This window comes from Lactuca serriola, chromosome 9 (genome assembly GCF_051521515.1).
Source record: "Lactuca serriola cultivar US96UC23 chromosome 9, Lser_US96UC23_V15, whole genome shotgun sequence".
Lineage (NCBI taxonomy): Eukaryota > Viridiplantae > Streptophyta > Magnoliopsida > Asterales > Asteraceae > Lactuca > Lactuca serriola.
The window spans coordinates 222,393,999-222,405,474 of record NC_136416.1 but is presented as its reverse complement, the minus strand read 5'-3'; positions in this window follow the sequence as shown (position 1 = coordinate 222,405,474).

The window sequence follows — 11,476 nt, the reverse complement described above, 5'->3', positions numbered from 1 at the left end:
TTTGTTCCCCTTTTTGTATGAAAACCTGGTACTTTGTATTTGTACCACTTTTTGTATAAAACCGGTACTTTGTATTTGTACCCCTTTTCGTATAAAGCCTGTACTTTGTATTTGTACCCTTTTTCGTATGAAAACCTGGTACTTAGTATTTGTACCCCTTTTTGTATACAACCAGTACTTTTTATTTGTACCCCTTTTCGTATAAAACCGGTACTTTTTATTTGTACCCCTTTTCGTATGAAAACCTTTTGTAATGTAAATGAACATAAACTATACCTGTTATACTTTATCAAGATTTTTTAAATGTACAAGCAACCTAACTATACCTATTATAGTTTATTATGTTTGTTTGTGGTGTATAAGAACCCTTTTCTATGTAAGTCGAATGTATAGCAAAATATAACTATGTTTATCTTGCTTTGTTTTGTACTAATGGTAATGACGGAGGATTCTTACAATTCAGTGAGTACTTTCTATTATATAATTTTACCACAACAGGAAACACATGTAAAATATGAAGTCATCAAAGATTTAACACTTTGCTCAACATGTTACAAAGTCTGTTGAAAGTTATAAGATGTTAACTAGTTTTTAACTTTTCTACACTGTTTTAGAAAGATCATAGAAAAATCATACGAAGTCGAAAACTGAATCCGTAAATTCTGAGAGTTCCTAAATGTGTCTAGTTTATTCATAATTTTTATCATGATTTTTGATGGTCTTCAACTTGTGTGAAAAAGTACATAATCACAGACTGGTCCGGATTGATGTTTGAAATGATAGGTAGTTTTCTAAAAATCACCATAATTATATAAAAATCGTATCGAGATGTGCAAGTAGTCATTTTAAAGCTAAGAACATGAACTATTTGCAACTAAGACAGTTTTGAACACTAAAATGCCTAAGTTTTCCAAAACAGTCCGTGAATGGAGTCCAACTTTTCTGATGAAAGCTGTTAGAAAAGTTTAGTTATGTTCTTGGTGTTTTAACTTGTATTCCCCCCCCCCACCCCTAAAAACTGAAGAAAACATGAAAATGTAGGGGTATGAACTCACCTTATGTGATTGCATTAGATGAATGTTGGAGTAGGGAACTGTTCAACTCAAGAACACTTGAAGATGCCTTGAATATTTTTGAGAATCTAACACCAAAATGATGGAATTTGTGTAAGCAATCTATGATTGGAGTAGAATGGGGTGTAATAATCGTGTGGAGGATGTTAATACTTACCAAAAGTAGAAGAAAAGCTTGGATAATGGCCTTGAATCTCGAATTTTAGAGAGAGAAAATGAGAGAAAATGAAGTTTGTTCTTGATGGAAGAATGAGAGGAAATGAAAGAAATGTGAGGAGAAAGGAGGGTTTTCTAACCCTTGACCAAGTGTGTGGATGAAAAATGGTGGGAAAAGTACCATTAAATGACTAGGTATGGTCTGATGGTGAATAGTGACATGGAGTGGGTATGAGAGTGGTTGCTTGTGTCATAGAATAAAGAAAAGTCAACACTCAACCTTTGTACCTCACCCACTCTTCATGGATAAGGTTTTATCCCCAAAAACGTGATTAATTAATAAATATGGGGCCTTATATGATAAAATAAATTTTTGGGTGAAAATTCTGCGTTAAAACAATTAAAAACGGGCCTAAAACGCAAAACTATTCGAAAACCGGGTGAAAAGAGCTTCCTGCGAGGCCTCTCGGTCCTAGGTCGAGGTTCGGTCCGAAGGGACCTTCGGCTCCTGAGAGGGTTCGGTCGCTTCTGATCCCTTCGCTTCTGACAAGTTCGCTTCTAATGCCTTCGCTTCTAACAAGTTCGCTTCTGATGCCTTCGCTTCTGACAAGTTCGCTTCGGATGCCTTCGCTTCTGATGACTTCGCATCTGACACCTTCGCTTCTGACAAGTTCGGTTCCTAAGAGGAGTTTCGGGTCCTTAAGAGGGTTCGGCTCCTTAAGAGGGGTTTCGGGTCCTTAAGTCTATTTTATCCGTTTTTACCCCGTTTTAAGCGGTTTTTGACCTGGTTAAGGGTCGAGATGGCCCGAAAGACTACAAAAAGTTTACGGAAGTTTTGAGAGAGATTTGGGAGAGATTTCACATTCTTGGAGAGATTTCTCATACAAGGAGAGATTTGGGAGAGATTTGACATACGTGGAGAGAGTTCACATGCTTGGAGATATTTCTCATATGGAGAGAGATTTGGGAGAGATTCCTCATTCTTGGAGAGATTTCTCATACAAGGAGAGATTTGACATACGTGGAGAGATATGGGAGATTTTTCACATACTTAGAGAGATTTCTTATATTGAGAGAGATTTGGGAGAGATTCCTCATTATTAGAGAGATTTAGGAGAGATTCCTCATTTTTAGAGAGATTTGGGAGAGTTTTGACATACGTGGAGAGATTTGAGAGAGATTCTAGATAAAGAGAGATAGAGTGAAAACGATTGAGAGAGGTTTCGTATGTGACATTTGTGAGTGTTTGGCTCCGCAACACAAGGTCCGTAAGCCCCGTTAAGCCATGTTTAAGGATCTTACACACTCCCGATGAGTATGTAACATTGTTTTATCGGTTTGGTTCATTACTTAATGCCGTTTTAGGTTAATGAAATCTAAGTATACAAACTTTTCAATTGAAGATTTCTTATTAGAATGACGAGTTGTACGGAAATAACATAGCGTAAACCCTAGTACACAAGGCTTAATTGAGTTGACTGGTTTGAGTTGTTGACTTTAGTTGACTTTGACTTGACCGGAAATTGACGGTTGTCACAGATTATGGTATATAATATAGGACTTAAAATGCATACTCGAAACTATGTGAAATGTCTCACAAAACTTAGTATAAAATAGATTTACGTATGAAAATGTCCATTTGTTCTTGTATATGAAAGTATCTCTTTGATATAGTGTTTCTAGTATGTAAATGTTCATGATTTTCTTGTAAACTATACCTCTTATAGTTTTTCAAAGTGTGTGTTTCGTTCGTATAGTAAACCCTAGTGTAATATTCACTTGTTATGTAAGGTATGACATTTAAAGTGACATAAATGATCGCATATACGTAAAGTATAAATAAAGTGTTTGATTCGTATATATATATATATATATATATATATATATATATATATATATATATATATATAAACATGTCTTATTTCCAAAAGACAAGATGTTATCTTGAATATATATTGCATATGAAAGTTCCTAGGTAGTAGTTATGAATCACATACGATTCACTTGATAAAAGAGTATATAGTGAAACTTTATGTTACACACGATAATAACCGTGTGCTTACCTGTATTCCCCCCTTAAAAGTGTATATAAAGCATTGATAAAACATTGAAAGTGTAGTTATAGGGGTATGAACTCACTTGATTGAAGTGGTTGATTTGAAGTAGTCGAGAGAAGAATCGAGCAGAACTTCGAATCGAGAGAGTTGAAATCTCGGGATTCTCGAGGATCTCGGGAGTGCAGAACTTCCTTCGGGGCTCGAGTATGAAAAACTGGGGCTTCACGCAGGCAGTACTTCTACTGGAGAGAAGCAGTGTCTCGGGAACTTCGGGGCATCGGGCCTTGCATCGTGTTCTAGGAGTATTACCGAGGCTTCAGGGTGTTTTAGAGGGGCTTAACAGAGAGTAGAAGTAGGAGAGAGGTTAGGAATGAGCAACCAAACTCAGAAGGCTTCGATTTCTATATATAGGCACCATTTTGACTCTCATGTCATGAGTTTTGCATAACTCACGTCGTGAGTTTGGTCCTGAATCGTCATGGCATGCGTCACTCGTTAACTTGCTCCAGAAGGGTCACTGACAGCTCACCTCGTGAGTTTTTCTTTGTTCATCTCGTGAGTTTCCTGACAACATGGGGTTTCGTGACCCGAACTTGTAAAATCCGTAACTTTCGCGTACGAGCTCCGTTTTCGACGTTCTTTATATGCACGCGTAGCTGAAAATATGCTCTAAAACTCTCGTTTAGACTCCATTGGCAAATTTTGAATTTATTTTTAATTAATTATTTTTAACGGGTCGGGACTGGAAAAGTCCGTAAAAAATCCATAACTTCTTCATCTGATGTCCGTTTTCGTCAGACTTTTCACCGTTGCGCTACTATTGCTGAGACCTTCGATTCTCATTTAGGTTGTTTTGGCCAAAAGTCTCTCGATCTCTATTTCGAGTTTTTAGCTGTCTACTACTATGTCCGGATCTTTGGAAAAATCATAACTTCCTCATACGAAGTCAGATTTGGACGTTCTTTTTATGTACACTCACGGTTTAATGATATCTACAACTTTCATTAATATACTTAAGGTTAAAAAAACTATAGTATTGAAACTTTGCCTTTTTCGTTTAATCGATGTTGTCGGTTTTGTCGGAAATCTTAGAATGGTCATAACTTCTTCGTTATAACTCGGATTTTTGTGTTCTTAGTATTTCTGTAAACCTTGACACAATATCTAACATAATAGATATTTCTATAAAGACTTTTTCACATTTATTTTTCAAAGTTAATTTCATTATATCAAAAGTGGTTACAATACTAGACTTTTTAGGTCATTACATAGAGTCGAAATATCGGGTTGTCATAATTTTCCTCAAAACCGAACCAAGAAACCTAAAGGTAAGTTCATACTCCCTTGTTTTTGGTTTTTACTTGTTTTTTGGGGGGAGAATACAAGTATTATGTGATGATCTATGTGTGTTTGCATGCTATATGTGAATTCATTAGTTTTTGGTTGTGATAACATGAAATAATTGTTATATTTCGAGATCTATAAGAAAAAAGGTGAAATAATCATGAACAAAAACTTGATAAACAAACATACATCATAGATCTAACGGTTCTTAAGTTAAAACAGTGAAAAACTAAACCAAAGAACCTTAAAAGTGTCATTTTTGCAAAAATAACAAACATTGGGTGTAAATTGTAAATTTTCGGTTTTATGGGGTTATAAATTGTTTATTAGTATAAAAGATGATTTTTATGAAAACCATACTTTTTAAAGTGTCAAAAACGTAAAATTTGGCTTATTGGGCTTTAAATTGGGCCTCATGAGATTTTTGGCCCAAGGTTGTGAAAAAAAAAGGAAATCTTGAGGGCCTGAAATGGAAAACTTAACAAAATTTGAGTCTAAATCGTAAGTAAACTTTTTCAGGGGTTGAAAATGAATTTATTACTAAATTGGACTAAAAATGCAAAGTTTTTTGGTTTTAGTGTCAAAATTGTAAAATTTACGGAAATTGGGCCAAAAATGTAACTTTTTCAAATAAAGGCTGGAAATGACAAATGCAATAGTTTTGGACTGAAATTACTATTCAAATAAAGTTTGGGTGGAAAATGTCAATAAAAATGGTTTAAGGACCAAAAATGTCAATTTTCATAAAAAGAAATAAAACTGTCATTTTTATAGAAAAAGGTGTCACAATGGTGAATCTAAATGTTTTTGGGCTAGTTGAACGACTATAACTTTTGGGGTTAAAAATATCAAGTTTATATCGCATGGTTTTAAAATATATATATATATATATATATATATATATATATATATATATATATATATATATATATAATAAAAACTTCGTTACAAATCAAATGTTAAAATATTTTGTTATTGCGAATAAACATTTAACATACCACGAATACCAACAATACGAAATTAAACTCGATAAAACATAAGCGATTCAAAAGTTGGGCTCAAATGCCTTTTATATGTGTTATTGGGCCGTTGTGGCCCAATATCATGTTTATTGGGCCCGATATATTCACACATGTTTATTGGGCCTCCTATGACCCAATTACATGCCTAAGGGACCCTCAACGACTTTTACATGCTATTAGGCCTCAGTGGCCCATTGGCATTGCTAGTAAGGTCCAAATCAAACATATGCATGATGGGCCAACGTGCTTGTCTCATACTCGACAGCCTATAATAACATACGTGATTAGTGGGCCTCTACTGCCCTCTTTCTCTTCGTCTGTTAGGCTTATCTCTGTTATTCAAGTAAACATAAAATTAGGTTGATAAACAAGGTTATTCAAATTCAGTTGGATTTAGTGGGAAATAACGGGTGACACTATTAAGTGTTGTTCATAGTCTGTAGTTATAACCAGAGTCTCCTAGAGGGAGAGCGAGAGTTTGTTTATAGATCTATATGAGGGTGACTCCCCCACACCTAGGTTGTTCGCTACAGTTAGACTCGGCCAGTCTAGGGTGACAAAATCTTAAATGAATTCCGGCATTCGCTAAAATGCCAAGACAAACGAACTAGTCATTATTATGCATGGTTATAACGACTCACATAGAGATCCAACACCATCTAAGTAATCAGGGGAAAACATATTCATTCGTTGTGACAATAGAATAATACAAAACTATCATACTATTTATATCAGAAAACATCGGGTTTTCCGGGGGAACAACATTATTCACTCCTATACACAAGAACTATAATACAATAATCAATTTTGAATAAAAATCACTTTTACTTGTTTTGAAATCACATACACATGCGCTTATGTGATCATCGGATCTTTTCGCAAACAGTTTTTGTACAGAAAATATCGAATTTTCTGGGTTTTACAAACAATACAAAGTAATTTTATATCAAACATGCATATGAACTCACCAACATTATATATGTTGACGTTTTCAAAATAACTTGTATTCTCAGGTAACAGATAAGGTGAAGAACAATACCAAGTGTGTTAGAATGTTATGTTTTGAAAATTCTCAAACAATTTATGTTAGGGATGTGTAATGTTTAAACAATGTACTTGATGTGAAGAATGACAGTTGTACTATGTAATGTTGGTGATGTATGTGTTGTTCATCTATATTCATTGTGATGATATTTCAATTTAAGTCACGCGAGCCTTCGGACGTTTCCGCCATCTGGTTCGGGGGTGTGACATCCTCAGGTTGAGTGCTAGGGTTTGAAGTTTCTTCACCACTTGACTCTTGAATTTCTTCAAGGTCAATTTTCCTCCCACTGTTTCCTTGGCTTATGAACTCTATCTCTCGAAAGACACCCCTCCTTCCTACAAAGACCACATTGTCACTAGGTTTGTAGAAGAGGTAACCAAAGGATTTATGTGGGTAGCGGATGAAAATACACCTCTCACTTCAAGGTTTGAGCTTATCATGAGTCTCACGCCTCAAGAAATCCTTGCAACCCCAAATCTTGATGTGGTATAGTTTGGGAAGTTTACCAGTCCACATCTCATGAGGAGTTTTGGCAACTTTCTTTGTAGGGACCAGATTAAGGATATGGGCGGCAGTCTCGAAGGCATACCCCCAAAATGAGATTGGTAGCGAAGCTTGACACCTCATGGAACGAACCAAATCCAACAAGGTTTGATTGAGCCTCTCAACCACACCATTCAACTGTGGTGTCCTGGGAGGTGTCAATTGTGAGATAATCCCACATTCCTTAAGATAGTCGAGGAACTCTGTACTAAGATACTCACCACCACGATCAGATCGAAGCATCTTAATGTTCCTGCCCAATTGATTCTTGACTTCTTGTTTAAACTCCTTAAACCTTTCAAAATTCTCTGACTTATGCTTGATTAAATAGACATATCCATATCAACTATAATTATCAGTAAAATTCAGATAATAACGATTGGCATTCCTTGTGGCAAATTTGAAGGGGCCATACACATCCGTGTGTAATAGATCCAACAAACCTTCACCCCTAGCACAAGAACTAGTGAAGGGTGACTTTGTCATTTTTCCAAGTAAGTATGATTCAAACTATCATCTGACTTTAGGTCAAATGACTCCAAGACTCCATCCTTTTGGAGTTGGCCCATGCGTTTCTTGCTCACATGTCCAAGACAACAATGTCATAATGATGTTTTATCCAAGTTATTATTACACGAAGAATGAGTACACAACACATTATTTCCTAGATTATCTACAACAAATACAGCTTCATACACACCATCACAAGGTAATGCTTTAAAATAAAGAACATTATTAAAGAAAGCATTTATTCCACCATTTTCATTATAAAAAGAAAAGGTAAACCCTTATTTGTACAAAGCATGAAAGGAAATAATAATTCTTGCCATTTCTAGCGAATAACAACATTTATTCAAATCTAATGTAAACCCACTACTTAGCAACAAAGAAAAAACTCCAATATTGGTGACAGCTGAAGCTTTCCTATTCCCCATGATCAAGTTTATTTTTCCATGCTCCACATTCTTCCTAGTCCCTACAAATCAGAACATATATGAATACCACAACTGGTATCAACGACCCAAGAGTTAGAACAGGATGAGTTAATATATAGAATAGTGTAAGTACCTGCATGGTTGGGTTTGACTTTCCCATCCTTCACATCTTGTTGGTACTTTAGGCAGTTCTACTTCCAATGTGACTTTTCATGGCAATAGAAGCATTCAACCTCTTTTGGGTCAGAAGAAGGAGTGACGAAACCTTTCTTGGTCCCACTTGAAGAAGAGCCATCAAGGGTCCTAGCCTTGGTACCCTTTGAAGATAGGGGCGGAGTTTGGAGTAGGAGTAGGAGTGTTAAAGCCCGACTTACCTTTAAGACCTATTTCTGCAGTCTTTAGGAGTCCCTAAAGTATGCTAAGTGTGACTTTTTCCTTATTCATGTGGTATGTCATGCAGAATTGATCATAACACGAGGGTAAGGAGTGCAAAGTGATATCTATTGCAAGCTCCTCAGGGAAGTTCACATTAAGCTTCAACAAACGATCCACATACCTTTGCATTTTCTGCATGTGGCTTGTGACGGATTATCCATCCTTCATCCTGGTTGTTATCATGGAGGAGATTATTTCATACCGCTCTTGACGAGCACTCTGATGGTATCTTTCCATCATATCTAGGTGCATCTCAAAAGGGTAGTAGTCCTCATAGGACTTTTGGAGTTCAGCTGTCATGGTGGCCATCATTATGCATGCCAGTTTGGTGGCATCTCTTTCATAAGTCCGGAAGTCAGCGATCTCCTCGGGAGTAGCAGTGGACTAATCGATCTCCTTTAGCTTGTTGTCGAGGACATATTCCTTGTCCTCGTAATGAGTCGCCATCCTGATGTTCCAGATCCAATCCATAAAGTTGGAACCATCGAAGATGACCATCCCACATAGGTTCATGAGGGAAAAGGAGCCAGTAGGGTTTGAGCCAGAAACGGTGTTGTTGGAAGACATCTAAAAAGAAGAGAACAAGTTTAGTTTTGATATAAAGATAGTCCTGAATAAAACACCCAAATGTAATATTAAGGCTAGGATCCAATCACAATATATCATAACTTAGAAGAGGTATGTCGTAATCTAAGCTATAACATATTTGAAAGGTAGGTGAATGACGATTCACCAATTTCCAACAAAAACCGAAATATAAATTATTAGGTTTTAATTGGTTCTTAGAAATTCCTAGACTCTTTTGAGATTCAATGAACTTTTGAAAGGCATGTTTCAATCTCGAGTGTGCCCTCCAAGTTTTGTGACTGGGATACTAAGGATCACAAAACGAGGTATGAAGTAGCCATGCAAATCACTTGGTACCCTTATGTAAGTCCTTAATCTGTCTGTGTATCAATCAGATCCATTTGATGGTGCGGAATCCCAATCAAACGGATGATGTCAGATCAAATAGAAGAGAAGGAGAAGGAGAATAATATGAATCTATGTATGAATTGATTAGAATGAAGATCCAGATACAAAAGATTCACACACACAAAACTCCTCTCTAGTTTCTCTCTTGGCCGTACACTCCTCACTGTTCATCAATCTCTACTCCTCACCCTAACACCTATATATACAAGGGAATATGGGCTTGGTGGACATCGGCCGTAAACACAGCCGTAAACACCTTACGGCCGTTAACACCAAGTTGTTTACGGTCCAACACACAAAAATACATTTTTCTAAAAAAGTAAAGTTTAATCCATATTTTTGACCCAAAAATATCCCCTTGGTTTATAACTTTCTTTTCTTAATTGACCCAACAAGCTCCCCCTAAAAAGTAGTTGGCTTTTCTTGTTAATCTTCAATTAGAGATTTGGCTTTAGCTTAAATCTTCGATGACTTCACAGCTTCAATATGAACTTGATGAATCTTCAATAAATGACTTCATCTTGAGTACTTGAACTTTTCTTCAAGATTTGACTCTGAACGCACATTGGGTGAGGAGGCTTGACGTACTGATTCTTGAAAGATAGCGCTTTCAGCTTGAGAATCTTCAGAGAGAACATCAAAGAGAACAAATCTTTTGGATCACTTCAGAAGGTACAACGATAGCGGCAGACTGATTGAGGAGGCTTCAATGCAATCCGTCACATAATCTTCAATTTCAGCTTCACCTTGCTTCTGGGGTTGAAGGATTGAATGTTGAAAGAATAATATTCATTTCTTGCTCCTTCGAATGAGAATTCTCCGATGCTCACGGACAAAGCCTTGGCTCATAAATGTTCAACACACTCTCCATGAGTCTTATCTATACCTGAAATCACTTTTCAAGACAAAACAATACTAAAAGAAAACTTAGCACAGAAACAAAAATATTTTTGGATTTTTGACTTTCTTGAACAAGAAATAAAACATAAATAACATTATTTTTGGATTTTTTTTATTTCTCCCCTAATATTTAAATTAGAAGAAAACTATGAACAAACATAACAAAAATAGAATGATATCTAACTTTAAGAATGATTTGGGATCAAATTTTTAAGACATCCTTTATCCGTTTATCAGTACCTCTCCTTTCATGAATAGATCTGGTCAATCGTCGGTATTGTGGTCCACTTAAACACGAGAGATTCTGACAAAATTAGGACATACTATAAGTGACAAGACAATGTGATCCTAAGTTCATAGATAATATTCCTTAAGGACCATTCTGCTGACAACGACCAAAGATATTGTTGTCCACCTAAATTGAGCAGCGAGATCTACAGACAACCTGTAAGTGTTCAAATTTTAATTCTACTAGAACGTGTTTCCCGCTTCCTGATATGCCCCAGCCATCAAGGATTTCCAGAATACTCCTTACACCGGGTGAGCAGACAATTATTAAGAGAGAAGATAGATTTAGAATGCATATGTTGTACATCCAGGTCGGATCTCTTCCAATCATGCAAAGGATGAAACATATGACTAACTGAAGTTTTAAAGGGATTGGGAAGAGAACGGTGCATATACTGTGTACCAGGTTGGATTTTGAGTCATGCAAAGGAGACAGTATATGGCTAACAAATAGAAATAATTGCATAGATAGAAGATGCAGATAGATAGAGTTGTATATGTTACAGTCCAAGTTGGATCTCTCGATTACGCAAACGAGGCAACATATGACTAACAGACATAAAGAAAGAAAATAACCTTCTACAGACCTAGTTTATCGGAATTCCCCAGTCACCCCATCAAAACCGGAATTAAGGACAAAATCCGCACATCAAGGAAAATTTAATCCACAGTTCTCGATACAGGTTCTTTTAATGTAACCAGT